Raw genomic sequence first — 18635 nt, 5'->3', positions numbered from 1 at the left:
GTGAAAAAGGACAACCACCTTTAATAAAATAAGCAGGATCTTCTACGAAAGGCAGAGATCTCCACATGTGCCAAATACAAACCTATGGCAACTGCAACCCTTTAAATGTCAGTAAAGTCTTAGGTCACTGCAAACTGGAGAAAGGAACATCTCCCCCCAGTGGAGTGAATGCACCTGTAAACAGATTTTTTTTTTCACCTGGATGCACTCAGCCTCACACTCATGTACCTAACACATTTACTGCAATACAAACCTTCAGCACAAAACTATTAAAATGACCTCCATCCAGATATCCACTAATTTTCCTACTGAAAATGCAACAGTAATCAGAGATGGAGAACCGGTAAATTCAATCACTGCTAACATTTATACAAGACAAATCTGACATTATGTTAATGGTAAGCTGTTGCCTGATTAAGTGACACCCATATCGATTTCATTATCATCACCAGACTCTCAAGATTTTATGACTTGTTTCTAGGGAAAGAATAGTTACACTCTTCTCTCAAGTCAATTGGAATATTTTAGAATAACTACAGCTGTGTGACAGTACAGCTTTGTACTTGAATTGAATGTTAGAACCAAAATCATACAATGGAAAAGATTTATATGTTGGCCCCAATATAGGAAGAGGGCAGAGAAACTCTGCGACCATGGCTGCAAAACATCGGCACCTCTGCTACATATGGCACACAGAGTCAGAAAGAAGGCTTTAAATAAAGTCCTCATAGATACTTAATTAGTGCACTCTATAAGGTTTGCTAGCCTCAAGACAGTTTGGTAAAAAAGTGTCTCCTTGGACAGAAATCCACTACCCCAAGCAATATGACACATGTACGTGATATTGGGCTTTGGGAGATGACACTTGTTGAGCTGCTTGGTATTGAGATAACTAGGATTCCTTTTGAAAATATGAAATATGTAATAGACAATAAGTGTAGTTCCCTGTAGAAGTATGGTGTAGCTAGACCAACATAACATTCTGCATGACAGTGCACTGCAAACAAAAATGTGAAACAGAGCCCCTCCCTGACCCTCTTCAAACGTAACCTAGATGAATGGATGGGTGACCGCAAATTCACTCCTGGGGTGGTGCCCATATCCCTCCTGGGCAGAGGAAGTTGGTATTAGCTACCATAGACCCTTACCTCTGCAAACTTCACTCACCTAACCACCAACAATTGGGGCACCTCAGGATAAATATGGATAGGCTTGTAAGAGCTCAAGGATCATTAGCCTAGTAGTCTCCTATGAACCTTTGTAATGGTCCACCAGAAAGATCACTGTGCAGTGCAGAGCAACAAAGCTGCCATTCTTTTGTGGATCATATGTATATCCTCTGGAAGGGTCTATGCATAAACAGCTTGTGATACATGCCACAGACTGATTACTCTAACAACCCAGGTTTTCTGAACCATCCTGACATAAGCATGGGTACAAATACCCCTCACAGCTTACTGTACCTTTTTCTGAACTGGACCTTTGTCTCGTCTACATTAAAAATGGCATATGCATGATATAGTTGTTGGGAGAAGTACAAGTTCAACAGGACAGCAGCATGCTGCATTTCAATGTAATCCGATAACGTCTGAGTAAAATAAGGGATATCAAAAATGCCTCCTACTGAGGTGCAGGTGGAAAAACTTACCTGTATGTCAAAAACTACTCAAACCAATGGAAAAGACAATTATTTTGAAGCATCTAGCTGGCTGAGAGGAGATGCTTTTTTGTAAAACTTCTATAAAACAACAATAAATAGTTCAAACCTACATTCGTACTACTGAGTAATAAAAAAAAAATTAACTAAATAACTGAAAATTGAAACTAATAAATCAAAAAAACAATTCGGCACCAAATATCGTCAGGAAAGCACGGACACTTCGTATAAGCTTTCTTTCACTTTAATAGACGTGAACTTCATCAGAATGACCATCTACCCATTTTACAATTGTATATATATCCTTATTGAGTCACATGTCACAATTCAATAATCATTTAAAGAGGCAACAAACACTGTTAAATAAAAAAACTTTTTTACATACAAAAACCTAATTAAAACGTTCAGTTGAACAATTAATATGAAATATTACAAATATATGTATACATGTGTAAATAAACTACATACATTGCAAAAAGCATTTTAAATTAATAACTTCGTTTAAGCCTGGTGTAACGTCAGTGCTTAAACCAATTTGCCAAGTGCTCTCTTTACATTCTAATCTGGTTTTAAAATCACCAGAAAAAACTTCACTATCTACACTATCAATGACCGAAAAAACAAATTTCTTAAAAGCTGTGCATACCTTTAGCATGTCTAGCCAAGGTATTTTTGTCATCTCCTTTTTTAATAGCTAGTTGGTGTTCATATAGCCTTCTTTCAAAACATCTGACAGTTTTTCCTATGTAAAATCCTGTGCAGGAAAGACACTGAGCTACAGAGACAATCAAACTACTATTACAGTCATAAAAACTATTGGTCCAAATGGTTTTATTCAAATGTTTAAAATACACAGAAGTATTACTAACAAATCTGCACTGCCTACAGTTGTTACATGCATAGGTACCTTTTTTATGCACTACGGATCCCTTACTGTTACTTGACCCTTTATGTACATTTTCCAATGGGCTCTTTAAATTAAAACCTTTTTTATAGGTAAAACATGGACTAAGGCCAATAACTTTAGTTAGATCCAAATTTCCTAACAATATCTTCCAATTATCTGTAATAATACTTCTAATCACCCCCATCTCATTCGAAATTGGCAAAGGAAAAGAACAACTGTATTTGATATCAATCTTTTCTTCCTGAACATTACAGCCTATATTGCCAGTATGACCTCTCAGAATAGGGATGGCCTTGGTGTTCCTTAGAAGAACTACTACTTCTTCTATTCTCTTAAGCCATCCAGAATCATAACCTCGGTCTACAAAAAACATTCTAAAGTGGCCAGTTCCTTCATACAGATCTTGTCATCAGACGCAAGTCTGCTTAACCGAATCATTTGTCCTTTGACCACCCCTTTTTTATGTGTATTGGATGCAAACTTTTGAAATGTAAATACTGATTAGCAAATACATTTTTTCTATATGTACAACTCACAAAACATTCATTTGGAAAATCATAAGATAAATGCAAATCCAAAAAATCTAAACTCCTACCAAAACCAGTAATAGTAAATTTTTAAAAATTAGTAGAACTATTTAACTCTGACACAAAGTCAACAAAAGTCTCATAGTCCCCCCTCCATAGAAAAAACAAATCATCAATGTAACGATGATACAACAATACTTTCTCCATTTTCTTATTAGTAATTAAAAATTTGTTTTCCCAGCTAGCCATTACCAAATTAGCAAAAGCGGGAGCCACCCTTGCTCCCATGGCAACCACCGACATTTGTTTATAAACAGTGTCACTGAAAGTAAAAAAATAAAATAATGTTCATAATAGCACAAATAGTGTTGACTTTTATAGCAGAAAAATCAGTATAATTAGTCAAATAATCTCACAAATATTCAATTCCTATTTCCTGATCAATACTAGTATATAATGAAACCACATCTATTGACACAAAAAAGAAATTGCTACTATCTGTCTTCATATCTTTTAATATTTCAAGCAAATGCCATGAATCTTTTAAATAAAAAGTAGAACTTTGTGTTACTGGATTTAAAAAATGATCTAACCATATAGACAAAGCTTCAATTTTAGACTTAGGTGCTGAAATGACTGGTCTAAACAGGGGATTTATACAATTATTTTGTACTTTTGGAATTCCAAAAAGTGTAGCCATCTTGGGGAGCTCTACTTGTAAAAATGCAAATGTCTGTTGATTTAATTCTCCTTGGCAGAACATGTCAAATAATGACATGTCCAGCCTACAATAACTTTTCTTGATAGTATTATAATCAACCTTTTTATAAACTTTTTCATCTTTTAATAAGTCTTTTATTGCCAAAATGTAATCCTCCTGGTTCATGATAACTATCTTGCCCCCTTTATCTGGTTTCATGACTCTAATTTGTCTATTATGCCACAGATATTTAAGAGCTTCTTGTTCTCCTATTGTTAGATTGTACATAGTGTTATCATGTTTTATGTTTCTGAAATCGGATTCAGAAATATTCTGAAATACCTGCAATGTTCCTATAAGAGGAGGATTATATGTGCTTCTCTTTGTAATGCTACTGTCAATATTAGAATCTAATTTGATGTCATCCAGTAAATATTTTAAATTCAGTTTCCTTAGAAATAATCGGAAATCAATGACAGCTTTAGCATAATTAAAGGAATTACCAGGAATAAATGAAAAACCCTTTCTTAACACATCACGAACACTATTAGATAAATGAATTCTAGATAAATTTAATATTTCTAAGTCATTAGAAGTATGCCTACAATCTACCACTTTCTCCTGTTTTTTCCTTTCCCCTTTCCTTTTGTTTTCCACCACAATGGACCAAGATGGTGTTCTCTTGTTTCCCTGGTTGTCCACTAAAAAAGGAGCTAAATTCTGAAGAGAACCACTTCCATTCCCCTCTTTTTCATTTGTTGTAGAATTACTGGAAGATTTGTTTGGAGTACTAGAAGTTTCCACTTCATTTATTACAGTGTTTTCTCCATTAATAACAGGTGATTTATTAACAGACACATTTCTCTCAGCTGTTACACTAACAATATTACCATCATGTTCAATATTCCCCTGTCTAAGCACTTCATTCATGCCATAAGCTACTTGATTGGAATATGCCAAAATGTTCCTTTTAAGTTTACCTTGTTTTTGACTCACTATTGTCACTCTATACCTATCGGCCTTGGTGGCAATGTTGAAATACAACTTATTTAAAGTCTGAAAACAAGAAAAAGTTTTCACCTTAACATCCAGTTCATTCAATAGCCCTTTAACTTCCTCTATCCATTGTTCACAATGTTCAACCAATATCTGCATTAATGTGATGCCTGTGACATTAAACAAATCTACAAGCCTGTTGTATAAACCATCACCATTTTCTGCACAATTGGAAAGTTTTAATTAGGTTTTTGTATGTAAAAACGTTTTTTTTATTGAACAGTGTTTGTTGCCTCTTTAAATGATTATTGAATTGTGACATGTGACTCATTAATAAGGATATATATATATATATATATATATATATATATATATATATATATATATATACATATACACACACACACACAATTGTAAAATGGGTAGATGGTCATTCTGATGAAGTTCATGGCTGTTAAAGTGAATGAAACCTTATACGAAGTGTCCTTGCTTTCCTGACGATATTTGGTGCAGAATTGTTTTTTTGAAAAAAAAATAAATAAATAATAAGACTATCATTGGCTATGGAGAGCTTTAAGGAAGCAAAATAGTTTTGAGATGGTCACTCATTACCTGCTGTGACACAATGCTTATAATGGTCTTTCTAACCACTTCCAAAGAACATGAAGTTGTAGTAAGAAAGTTCAAAGTGAATGTAGTAGTATAATATCAGTGGTGCAGTTTTTGTCAGTGTCACTAAGATTAATTGATACTGGGGAGGAAATGCAAAGACCATAAAAAATGTTAAGTGTTGGGAAGTAATGAAGCAAAGGTGTTCCTAGCATCCTACTTTCATTCATCCACTGGCCCATAAAATAGCTATCAGCAAAAACCTAGCTGCCTACACAATATAAATACTGGAGTCCTTGACTTTAAGTGCACTCATTAACGGACTTTAATCTGCATTGTTAACAATCATCACATATCTGAGTGGCACAGTCTGAGCTCCTACTAACGAAACTGTGTGGAGTGCATATGTTGGGATGAAAGCAAGAAGGATCACTGACATTCAGCAAGATAACTGAAGGTCTTTTTTCATGGTATTGTGGAATCATCACTGCATCAGGCTAGCTGGTAATGAAGCCCCAAATGTGTTGAATTACATTTCTCTACAGTGCTTCAACACAGCAACAGCATTTTAATTGCTCTTCCAAAATAGATGTTCAAATACACTTGTTAAGTACACCTGACTTACGGGACATATCCTGCCAAGGATACCATATGTCCGGGCCAGTCTACAAAAGCTTAGACATGTTCCTCTTGTGCAATACATATGATCTATGCACAAAACTACATGGCATTACTTAAGGGACATACAGGTGTGAAAATGACAGTTTTTATGCCCCACAGAAAGGGGTTATGACTAATACTTATGGAGAATAGAGTCAAACTGGAAAAAGAGGGAGGTGGGAAAAAACTAAGGTGGGGGTCTACCTCAGCCAAGGACAATATGAAAGGAGAAGGGAAGAAGGAAGGATGCACATATTGTACTACAACGGTGATCTATTCAGACATCTCTTGTTATTTTAAACATCTTACACAACAGTAATATCTTCTTCATTAAATCACTGTTGCAGTATTTCTGAGTTATGGGACAATTCCCAAATCTTTTAGGAGGAAAGGATGGAGGTTGAAGGAACGCAGCTGGAGTCCAATAAACCTTGAAAAATGGATATATCAAAACCCGCTTTGGTTCTGGAAAAGACATCAATATTATAATGCTTGCGAAAGTGTGAAGAGAAGACTGGTTGTCTGCTTCTAGGAAGGATTTATAATCAAGGCCTTTAAAAAGGCACCAGAAGAGGCCACAGAGCTCTGATAGTGTGGTTTTTGACCTGGTATTGGAGTCCTTTACCATGGAGAAATTAACAGGAGATCGAAGACATAGCCACAAAGAAAATATTTGTTTTGAAACTGGAAGGCTGCATTTTTTCCTTCATAATAGAGAAAGAGTTGGTCAAATTTTATGATAGATTTTAATTTCTCCTGGCAAAAATCTAAGCTACCTGTGGACATCCAGCAAATGAAGAGTTCTCTTACCTTTACTCTGAGGACTGGGAAATACACAAGGATGGATGGAGAAACTGAAATGTAGACCGTTCAGACATGACTTCTGAGATTAAGGAAGGGGTCAGTTCTGAGGGTAATCCTGTCTTTATGAAAGGCTAAGAAGACAGCAGTACACATGCCAGCTGGTAACTCAGAAACCCTTTTGGCAGCTGTTAAGGCCACTAATAAAACAATTTTTAAAGTCAAGAATTGTAAAAATGCACAAGAGGCTGGATTAATCAGTGACAGGGTTAACTTTTCAGGAACATAATTAAGGTTATAAGGAGGAGAAGGAACATATTTACCAGCTGGCCTGATGTGGAGGACACCTTTAAGAAACTGTTTGACCTCATAACATGAAGAGAGAGTGGAATCAATAAGCAGACAGGCTGAAGCTGCTAACAAGTGCACCTTGACAGAGATTTATACTAAAGTCAAGGGGAGCACCTCATACAAATATCTGACGATGGTGGGAACTCTCACATGGTATGGGTTCTGTTCTGTGGTGTCACAGCATATAGAAAATACTTTCACTTATAAACACAAGATTTTCTTGTTGCAGGTTCTCTTCCATATCTTACTACTAATTACATATCCACAGAGTAAAAGGTCAATGTGTTCAAATCACCTACAGCCAGTTTTTACACCACAATGGCTACCCTGACACAATGTGCAGTCTGTGATCCATGTTCTCCTATCTAGAGGATATTGCACACCACAGCTGATGCCTAAAGCAGTTGGTCTATACACCTCCTCCCCTAATAGTCACAAACTAAGAATCTGTTTTACTGCTCACAACTCCATTCAAATTTTGGCAGAGTTAGAGAAGGAAGCATCCAGCATGTTCATGGGAGTTGGAAGGAACCCCAGAGAGACACATGGTAAACATACAAACGCCATGGAAGCATCAGAGAAGGTAAGGATCAAACCTTACTCCTTGTGCATGGGAGGCAAAGACCTTAACCTCAGAGTAAAGATGGCTGAAAAGGAAACAGAAACCTACCATCCAAACTGTGTAGTTCAATGTCTTAGGTTCAGATAAATGAAAGAGACCTTTTTCTGTGCGAGTAAGTTCATCCTGTAAGGTAACTTGTGGTAACTGCCCTTGGCTAGCTGAAAAAAAAGGGTAACCAATGCTATATTGGCCAAATGGGAATTAATATCTTTAAACCGTCTTTCTGAATCTTTAGAATGACCTTTGGGATAAGTATAAAGGGATGGAGGTCATACAGGAATTTCCTTTTGATGTTAGAGAATTCTGTTTTTCAAGCTTCTTTGCATAGACCTCTAATACAAAATAGTCTGAGCGTTTTGTTTAGAATAGAACCAAAAGGATCTATCTAGGGGTTTCTCATTGATGGGTAATCTAAACAAAGACTTCTTGGTTCAGCATCTATTTGTGAGGGTTTGCCTTGGATCTGTTCAAAGTAGCATGTCACTGAGTTCTGTTCAGAAGGGATGTATACAACCTGGAGAAAGTGGTTGTGTTTAGCTGCTGGGTCCAAGACTATCATATCAAGTCTGCAAAGAGAAAACGACTTTGTCCCCCCCTCCTCCATTTGTTGATATACCACATGACTATGGTACTGTCTGAAAGAATATGAATAAGACCTGGGTTCCACAGGTGATGTCCGAAGGGCGAACATCGCTTTCATCTCTTGGAAGTTAAAATGTTTGCTCCTATCTTGTATGGACCAGACTCCTTGCACTTTGACGTCTTTTGAACGAAGAAACACCTGGAGTGACTGTCATGTGATTGAGCTACCAAACCAGCTCTTTCTTCAAGTGCAAGAAAGGGACTGGAAAAGAAAGAAGATGACAGTGTTGGGGCCAAACAATTCTGAGGTACCAATGAATCTTTCTCATGTGAAGTCTAACAAATGCTGCCATTTAAATTATAGTTGCCATGAACACCAAGGCTCTCAAAACCTCTCTTGCTGACATAATTTGAAGATTTGATAGGAACACAAACAATTTGTATGAAACTGCACTTTTTTCTGGATAAAGAAATGCCACCATGCTGAAGGCATTCAGAAGTCATCCTAGGAACACCAGAGACCGAGTGGATTCCAGAGTAGATTTCTTGATGTTGACTAAATCTTACAGAAAAAGAGACTAGTTCTGAATAAATCTTAGAGGAGATGGTTGTGAAGTGCAAATCTTGACGAACTTTTATACATTTGTTTACATACATACTTATTCTTTTTTATATATATTTCATAATGAAATTTTAGTACATATGAAAGTATAGTTGGTAGATTGTTAGTAGGTTCACTTACCCACCTATTCATTCATTCATTTATTTATTTATTCATTCATTTATTTGTCAATTCATTGTTAGTTGATGAATCAGTGTTTGATAAATAGAGGTGAAAACCTTACGAATAGTTGTTAACAGTTGCTTAATCAAACTTTATAATACACCTACATTTATAATACACCTACATTTATACATATACTTTTATTTTTGTCTTTATACATATATACATACTTTTTTTTATTATTTTAAAATACGAAAGTGGGTTTTAATTACTAAGTTATTCACTCACCAACAGTTTATTATTTTTTAGCGTTTACTGTATGGTTTAGTTCATGTATGTATTATATCACTTTAATTTTATGGATTAATCAACTTGTGTATCACATGTTTAATTAACTATATAAAATATGTGTTGTTATTACGCCCATGTTTATTCTGAGGAAGTTGGGAGATTGCTCCCGACGAAAAGTGGATTTTACTTCTTTGTACACTTTAATAAAACTTTTTACGCACTCCGATTTGTGTTATCGGCCGACTTGCTGAGGTACCAGGTTCCGTATTTGTTGCAGAAAGTCAGTCTATTTTTCACTAGTTTGTTCCAGCGTTTGTGTTCATGGAACCAGGATCTCCACCAAGTTCGACCTTTGAGCCCAGCCAACAACGAGGTGATGGCAATTTGACGGTACTGATAGAGCTACTATCCCAGAAAGTTGACAACCTTTCAAAAAGACTGGATGACTCGATCCAGTCTCAAGGAACTGTAAGCCAGCAAGGAACCAGTAACAGAATTACGCTAGGTAATTCAAATGTTCAGCATGAGCGGGTTATTCTTGATGACGAAGTGACTGGGGGTAATGGTCCTGTAACTCGTAGGAGCGTTACAACTGATGAACCGGCCACAGTAAACGCGAACTTGAATAGAGGATTACAGCAAATTAATGATGTAACGCTACCAAACGAAAAAGACTTGCACTCTTGGGTAAATAGAGTATTTTTGTTTACTGGAACACACCTAAATACTAACCAGGAAACTGCCCAAGAGGTAAGAGTGGATTTAACCACAAAATTGTCTATTTTGGATGAGAAATTATGCAAACTAAGGAAAATGCAGCTAGAAATAGCGTACTTTAGAGAATGTATTTCTCTCAAGATTGTGCCTAAGGGTCTTAGATTATGGCAGTACCCTACAGGGCTAACAGAAGGTAATGATTTTTACAAAGCCTTAATATCTTTGTTTGATAGGCATGGTTTAGAATTGTTGGAAGTGTTTTGTATTCACTACCAACAAACTGTGGACAGACTTATGGATGAAACAAATAAACTTGATGCAGAAATTGAAAGTGACATGTGTTTTTCTAGGTACCGCTTTGACTACGCCCGTATTTTTGATAGTATTGACCAATATCTATCAAAAATTAACGCTACTAAAATAAAGAAAATTAAAAGAGACCTAAAGGATTATGAGGCAGGTACGGCTTATCCTAAGCCACCTAGTTCTCAAAGGGGCTTACTGGCCGACGAGCATGGTACTCAAAGTTATCTAGAAGAGCCACAGCATTACGAAAATGTACCTACTAATGCTTGTAATGACAATAACGATTCACCAGTGGCTCAGCATGATACCAACTTGAGTACTAACCGTCGGAGTGAAAGGATAGCATCTAATAATTACAATAATAATAACAAAAATAATCCTAATACCAGAAATTCGAATCAAAGGAATTTTCGGTATCGAGCCTCGAACTTTACAGAACCGAATATGAGAACAACCAGGAGCATGAACAAGACCAAATAATAATGATGGACACTGATTCAACTATTAACAATGATGTTATTAAATGTAAAATTTTGTATAATTTGAGTAAAGACTTTAAGGTTTATAACTATTCTGACATTGATATCAGTTCAGAAATGATTGATTCATTAGCAAAGGGGCATACATTTGTTCCAACAGTAGAACTTGATATAGCAACTACGTTAATTGACCTTAAACTGTTTATTAGAAAACTCAACTTAATGGTCCTAATGGGGAGTGATATGAACAACAAGACTGACTATTATGTCTCGAGTGTGTATAATCCACCCTTACACCCTTTACTAACTTTATTTGAACAAATTAGTGAATTAGATATTCGCAACCTTAAGAGTACAGGTAATACTCCAAGACACAATAAAGACGGCATTTTTAACATTAGTAGAGAAGCCAGGGAAAATCTGAAATTTTTGTGCCAAGCCCCCGTCCGTATTATGAAACCAGACAAGGGTGGGGGGCTAGTGATTATGAACACTATGGACTACAATGAAAAAATGACTGGAATTTGGGATAGTCATACGTATGTAGAAGCATCTAAAAACGAGATGTATGGTGCCTATAGGAAAGTTACAGCCCTTATCGAAGAACTATACATAGAGGCAAGAATTGATAAATCAATGTATAATTACCTAACTCAACCTGCTCCCCAAATTCCAAAGTTATTTGGAATCCCAAAGGTCCATAAATGCATAGATAATCCACCTATGCGACCACTAGTGGATGGTAGGAATAGTATTACTTATACGTCCGCTAAAGTAATTGACAACATTTTAAAGAAATACATTAAACTTGAAACACAAATATCCAAGGATTCTTGGTCATTCTTAGAGAATATTAATAACCTGGAATTTAGTGACGACACCTTTTTTGTAACAATTGATGTGAAGGATTTATATTCATCAATACCACATAGTGTAGGAATAGAATGGGTTGTACAAATGTTAAGAATTTTTGATGCCCCTACACAAGAAATACAACTTGTAGGTGAACTGATTGACACAGTACTATCGTACAACTATGTTCTTTTTAATGATGAAATTTACCATCAAAAAGTCGGGGTAGCAATGGGCTCCCCCTGCGGTGCCAGTCTAGCTAACTTGGTTATGGCTTACTGGGAGAGGGAATATGTGTTAAAAAATCCATTGTGTAAAGATCAGATTCGGTTCTACACCCGGTTTTTGGATGACATTTTCATCCTATTCCAAGGTACTGTAAATGAAGTAGAACATTTACTAGATATGTTTAATTCTAGTACTGAATTTTTACAATTTACTTTCAATTATAGTAGAAATAGGATAACGTACTTGGATGTAGAACTATGTAAGGACTACTATGAAAAGAAATTTGTTTCTAAAATCTTTCGTAAAGACACACATTCTAATACGTTTTTACATTTTACCAGTTGCCACCCTATATACCAGAAAAAATCAGTTGTTAAAGGCCAGGTTGTAAGAGCAGCCAGGATGATTACCAAGGACACCGAATTTGAGGACGAATGTAAACTATTGAAATTGTTTTTTAGAGAGAGAGGGTATCCGGATAATTTTGTACATGATATCATAAGAGAAGTTCAGTACAAAAGAGAGTTAGGTGTTTATACCCCAATTTTAAATAACAGTAAATTAAGTAGACCATTGAGGAGTTCAAAAAAGTACAGTTTTGTACCTACCATAAATGTAGATGTTCGAGGATCCACATTGCTGCAGTCCTTACTATTGGGTAGTCCGCTGTCCAGTCGGCCCGAATACCAGAGTATATGGCTGACGTCGGTCAGGGCGCATTAGACTGACGTCAGTACGTCAGGTTACTAATGCGCATGACCGACGCCATATCCTCAGTCTTTTCTTGCCCCAGATGTCAGAAGACCCTAAAAAGACAAGGCCCAAAATACCTGCACCAAAATTATGTACAATATATATAAAAATAACAACATATAACCTCACCTACACAACCACCCCTAAACACAGAGGGGAAGGAGGGAGGGTAAATTGGACTGCAGCAATGTGGATCCTCGAACATCTACATTTATGGTAGGTACAAAACTGTACTATGTTCTTCGTTCCACATTGCTGCAGTCCTTACTATTGGGTAGAATCCCAAAGCAGAGGTAAGGGAGGCTGGCAAATCATAAAGAAGTAGGAGCTGACAACATGCCTTGCAAAACAGCTGTGGCAAAACCAGCCCTAGACTTAGAGTAGATAGGAAGGTGATAATGCTTAGAGAAAGTATGCACTGAACTCCAAGTAGCTGCCTCCAAAATATCCTTAGTTGCCACCCCCCTTAGAAATGCTGTTGAAGTGGCAGTAGCCCTAGTGGAATGAGGTCTAATCCCAGCTGGAATCTCCTTGCCATGATGGGAATAACAAAATGCAATGCAAAACCCAATCCACCTAGAAATAGTTTGTTTTGACACAGGCTTGCCCTGCGAACTCAAAGCAAAAGAAACAAACAACTGCTGAGACTGCCTAAAATCCTTAGTCCTGCTTAAATAATAACGCAATTGCCTGTGTACATCTAAAGTGTGCAAAATCTTTTCCCCTTTATTTTGAGCGTCTGCATAAAAAGTAGGCAAATGAATACTTTGGTTTAAAGCCACACTAGAAACCACCTTAGGCATAAAGGAAGGATTAGTACGTAATGATACCCTATCCTTATGGAAAATCAAAAGGGCTCTACTGCCATAAGGGCCTGCAACTCAGACACCCTTCTTGCAGAAGTAATAGCCAACAGAAAAGCAGTCTTCCATGACAAGTATTTCAATTCAGCAGTAGCCGCAGGCTCAAAAGGTTGTAGAGTAAGTTTTTCCAACACAAAATTGAGATCCCAAGCAGGAGTAGGAGCTCACGTGGGGTCTTATATTCTTTGCCCTCTAAGAAACTGCTTGAACAAAGGATGCGAAAACAATGGTGGGTCACAATCATAGTGAGCTGAAATTGCTGCAGCATGAATCTTAATGGAAGAGAAGGACAAACCTTTGTCCAATAACTCAGTAAGATATTGAAGAGCCACACTCAAATTAGGCTCAGAAACCTCCAAATTCTTTGCTGTACTCCAAAATAAAAATCTCTTCCATTTTTCTGCATACACTTTCCTTGTACTAGGTCTTCTAGCTTCCATAATCACATTTAAAACTTGTTGAGGAAGTTGAGACCTGCTGTGTTTCAACACAGAATATGCCAGGCTGTTAGATGAAGAGAGTGAAGCTTGACATTGAGCAGATGACCGTCCTTCTGAGATAACAGATGAGGAATCAAAGGTAAAGGCCATGGAGGCTTCCTTACCAGACTCCTTAGTAGTGGGTACCAGTGTTGCAGAGGCCAATCTGGAGCTATCAAAATCATCCTTGGCTTGTCTTGTCTGACTTTTAATAGCACCTTTGGAAGAAGAGGCAGAGGTGGAAAGGCATACACATGAAGGTTTTTCCAACTGAAAGACAGAGCATCCACTTTCCAAGCTGTGCGATGAAACCCCTTTGTGCAAAACTTTGGCAGCTGGTGGTTTAGTGGAGAAGCGAACAGATCTATGTCTGGAGTACCCCATGACACTGTCAATTTCTGAAATACATGAAGATCCAGTTTCCACTCGTGGGGATCCATGATTTGTCTGCTTAACACATCTGCTAAGGAGTTCTGTGCTCCTGGCAGAAACCTTGCCTGAAGAGTTAGTTGCAAGCTTAGCGCAGTCTCCCATAAAATCATTGCTTGCCTGCATAGAGGATAAGAATGTGTTCCCCTTGCTTGTTGATGTACCACATGACAGTTGTGTTGTCTGTTAGAATCAACACCTGCCCTGGAAGAAGTAACTCCTTGAAAGCCATTAATGCAAACTGGACTGCTAACATCTCCTTCATGTTGATATGTAGATGCTGTAGTCTGGCAGGCCACTTGTCTTGTATCCACTTTCCATTTAGATGAGCTCCCCAAGCAATGTCCGAGGCATCTGTCGTTAAAATCTGACTCGCCTCTGGCCGGGTCACAGAGAGTCCCTTGTTTAGGTGACATTCCTGAGCCCACCACAAAAATTCTTTTGAAGGCAAGGTATTATTTGAATGACAGTGTCCAAATCCTGGCAGTGCTGTGTCCATACATTTTGAGATACCATTGTAGCTTCCTCATATGCAGTTTGGCATTGGGAAGCACCAGAATACAAGATGCCATGAACCCTAATGCTTGAAGGACTGTCCTTGCAGTCAGCACGGACTGATGAGATAGTTGATGGAAGTAAAGTGATAGACTCTTTTGTTTGTCCGGGGTTAAAAGGCCATCTGGGCTGCTGTATTCAGTCTCACACCCAGAAAGCACATGTCTTGAGAGGGTACTAGACTGGACTTTATTTCGTTCACAGAATACCCTAGGCATCTTAGCACTGCTATAACATATTCCAGATGCTGTAGAAGGTCTTCCTTTTCTTGAGCCAGAATCAGGCAGTCGTCCAAGTAAGGATAGATTTGAATTCCTTGTAGCCTGAAGTAAGCTATCACTGGAGCCAGAACCTTTGTGAATACTCTGGGCAGTAGATAAGCCAAAGGGCAATGCAGAGAACTGATAATGAGAATTTCCAGCTCGAAACCGCAGATACTTCCTGCAACTTAGCCTTATAGGCACATGAAGGTAAGCTTCCTTGAGATCTAAAGTTACCATCCAGTGATCTTTGCCCAGTAGAGGTAAAAGCTGTTGTAACGTCAACATCTTGAACTTGGGAATGTCCAGATAAGTGTTGAGGAGAGATAAATCCAAAATTGGTCTCCACGTGTTCCCCTTCTTTGGTACTAGGAACAGGCGAGAATAAAATCCTAGGCCCCTTTCTGATACAGGGACTGGCTGAATGGCCCCCATCTGGAGTAACTGAGAAATTTGCTTGTGAGCCTCTTTTCTTTGTGGAGGAGGAACGTCTGGCATGCCTTTGAAAGGGGCAATGTATGGAAATAAAACCTGTAACCGTGGTGAATGATATCCAACACCCATCTGTCTTGAGTAATTAAATCCCAATTTTCTTTGAAAAGAGACAGTCTTCCTCCCAAAGGAGCTGCCAGGCGAGAATCTACTGGCAGCTGAAAAGGCAGGTCATTGGGTCTGTTTACGAAAGGACTGACCCCTGCCCTCACCAGAAGTCTGAGCAGGTGAACTCCTGTTCTAGGCCTAAAAGAACCTTGAGCTCTGCCCCTACCACGTCTAGACCTACCCCTAGACTGGGAATCATAAGCAGGATATGTCCACCCCTTAGCAGGCCAATTTCTACTAAACTTGGTGGCTGCACCTGCAAAAATCTTTAACAGTTTGCATAGACTTAGCTTTGTCCTCCATTTTCTTTAAAACTGCTTCCACAGGCGAACCAAACAACACATCAGACTGTAAAGGAGCATCCAAAATCCTTGTCTTAACATGCTCAGCTAAATTCTGATCCCTCAACCAGGCATGCCTGCGAAGAACAGAACTAGTGGCAGCCACCCTCGAGGAGGCCTGTACAGCATCAAAACCACATTGCAAAGAATGCTTACCCACTTGTTCAGACACATGAACCAAATCCAGCAACTCTTTACACTCAATACCTTCCGCCAAAGCATCCACCTTAGATTTCAATTGTGAAAGGAGATAATTTTGATATTTTAGCATGTGAAACTGACAATTCAACGCTCTCATGGCTAGAGTGGAAGAAGTATACACTTTCTTTCCCCACCTATCCAAAGCCCTTGCCTCTTTATCAGTGGGAACAGGATTTTTAACCACAGAGGCCTTAACACCTTTAGGCCCCTGAGAAACAGTTTCTGGGTCCGCCCTAGGACTCTTAAACAAATACTTATGAGCTTGGGCACCCTATAGTACCTATCAGGTTTAACAGGAGCAGGAGGCAAAGAATCAGGGTTCAGGAGGCCTCTGCAAAACATCTTCCACCACATTCAACACAGGAGGTATAGCTAAGGGCCTATGCTGGGGTAAAACAAGAATTCCTAAGCCTTTTCCTGGAATCAGAGTAATCCTGGCCTTCCCATTTAAAGTGCTCCCTCATGGAATGCAGAGTCTCTGAAAATGAGAAATCCTCAGGAGGAGAAGCTGTAGGAGTGGAATCATCCACATCAGAATCAGAATAAGGAGGATACTCCTGCAAATCTTCCAGAAGACTCAGAAGCCTCTGAACACTGTTCAAAACTATCAAACTCGGTTCCACCCTAGGCCTCTTATCAGGAGGGGGCATAGAACCCCTAATCATAGTAATCAAATCTTCTGCCATTTTAAGCATATGTTTCTTAGGTACAGAACCCGAAATGCTAGGTGAAGCCTCCACTGAAGCTGAACTTGGCCTACCTCTCAAAGAAGTTTTGGCAACAGAAGGAGAGGCTCTAACTACCTTGGGAAGAGAGGGAAGAACAGTTACCTGAGAAGCCCCTCAGCCTGGCCTACCTCCTGAGAAGGCACATCCTGTAACAGTAAAGTTTCTGCCTGAGACTCCATAGAAACTCCTGGCAAAACCTCTGGCTCCACTGAACCTTCTAAAGAACCGACGTCCGGGACTGCCGGTTCATCAACCCTAGGCTTCGCTGTTTTGTCCTTGCGCTTCTTGGACGAAGCGGGCGTCGGAGCATCCGACGGCATTTTATAATTGCAACGCTTCCCAAACACTAACCTGGCACAGTCTAACCTCCTCTTAATAGTGCGTTTGTTAAACCTAGCACAAGAGCGGCATCCAACAACGTCGTGCTCAGGCCCTAAACAAGGTATACACAAGGTATGGTAATCCCTATGAGGTATCTGTTTCCCACAAGAAATACAGTTATTCACTTTTTCTGACATCCGGTTAAATACTGAGGCAAGAAAAAAACAAAATGTTCCCCAACGGGGTACTTAGCCAACTCTGATTCGGTCTGAAACTCCGGTTTCGGAAATATTTCAGAACGCCAACCTGCACTCGCAAAACTGCTTCTGCATCGGACCATGCGGCAAAAAAGACTGAGGATATGACGTCGGTCATGCGCATTAGTAACCTGACGTACTGACGTCAGTCTAATGCGCCCTGACCGACGTCAGCCATATACTCTGGTATTCGGGCCGACTGGACAGCGGACTACCCAATAGTAAGGACTGCAGCAATGTGGAACGAAGAACATCTAAAGTTTTTAACCCTTGTAGCTTTATTTGTACGTTTAACATTGATTCCCATCAAGTTACAAACATCATTGTGAAAAATTGGGATATTTTGATGAGAGATAGCCAGCTTAGATTGTCACTTCCTACAGTACCCGGAATAACTTTTAGATGAGGTATTAACCTGAAGAACATATTAGAGGCTAATTCTAGACCATTTGTAAACAGGAAGGGCATGTATAAGTGCAATATGTGCCGGATGTGTAAACACATTGACATTGGTAGTAACTTCATGATACGTAGTAATAGATACACTACCAAGGAGAAATTTAATTGTAAGAGCAAACAAGTTGTTTACCTGGCTAAATGCACATCATGCCCAGCTTTCTATATAGGTAAAACTGATAGAAAGCTGGGCGAGAGGATTTATGAACACACATACTGCATAAGTAAGAAGAAAATGGAAAACGCACTTGCTAGACATACAAGTGACTTTGAGGGACACGAATTCAAATTTAGAGTTATTGACCAGTTATTTAATGATGGAAGAGGGGGTCCTGAGTCATTAAAATTGGAGAGAATAGAACTGCTTTGGCAACTTAGAGTGA

The 18635-nt window shown here is 38.6% G+C and overlaps 1 protein-coding gene across 1 annotated transcript in view; it reads right to left on the bottom strand.

Annotated features, from left to right (window-relative positions):
- The window catches only part of DCTN6 (dynactin subunit 6), an 856966-nt gene that overhangs the window by 655732 nt on the left and 182599 nt on the right, over positions 1–18635 (bottom strand). The gene's annotated exons all lie outside the window — the stretch shown is intronic.

This window comes from Protopterus annectens, chromosome 17.part0 (assembly GCF_019279795.1).
Source record: "Protopterus annectens isolate FY-2018-M chromosome 17.part0, PAN1.0, whole genome shotgun sequence".
Lineage (NCBI taxonomy): Eukaryota > Metazoa > Chordata > Ceratodontiformes > Protopteridae > Protopterus > Protopterus annectens.
This window is presented reverse-complemented; position numbering and strand designations above follow the sequence as displayed.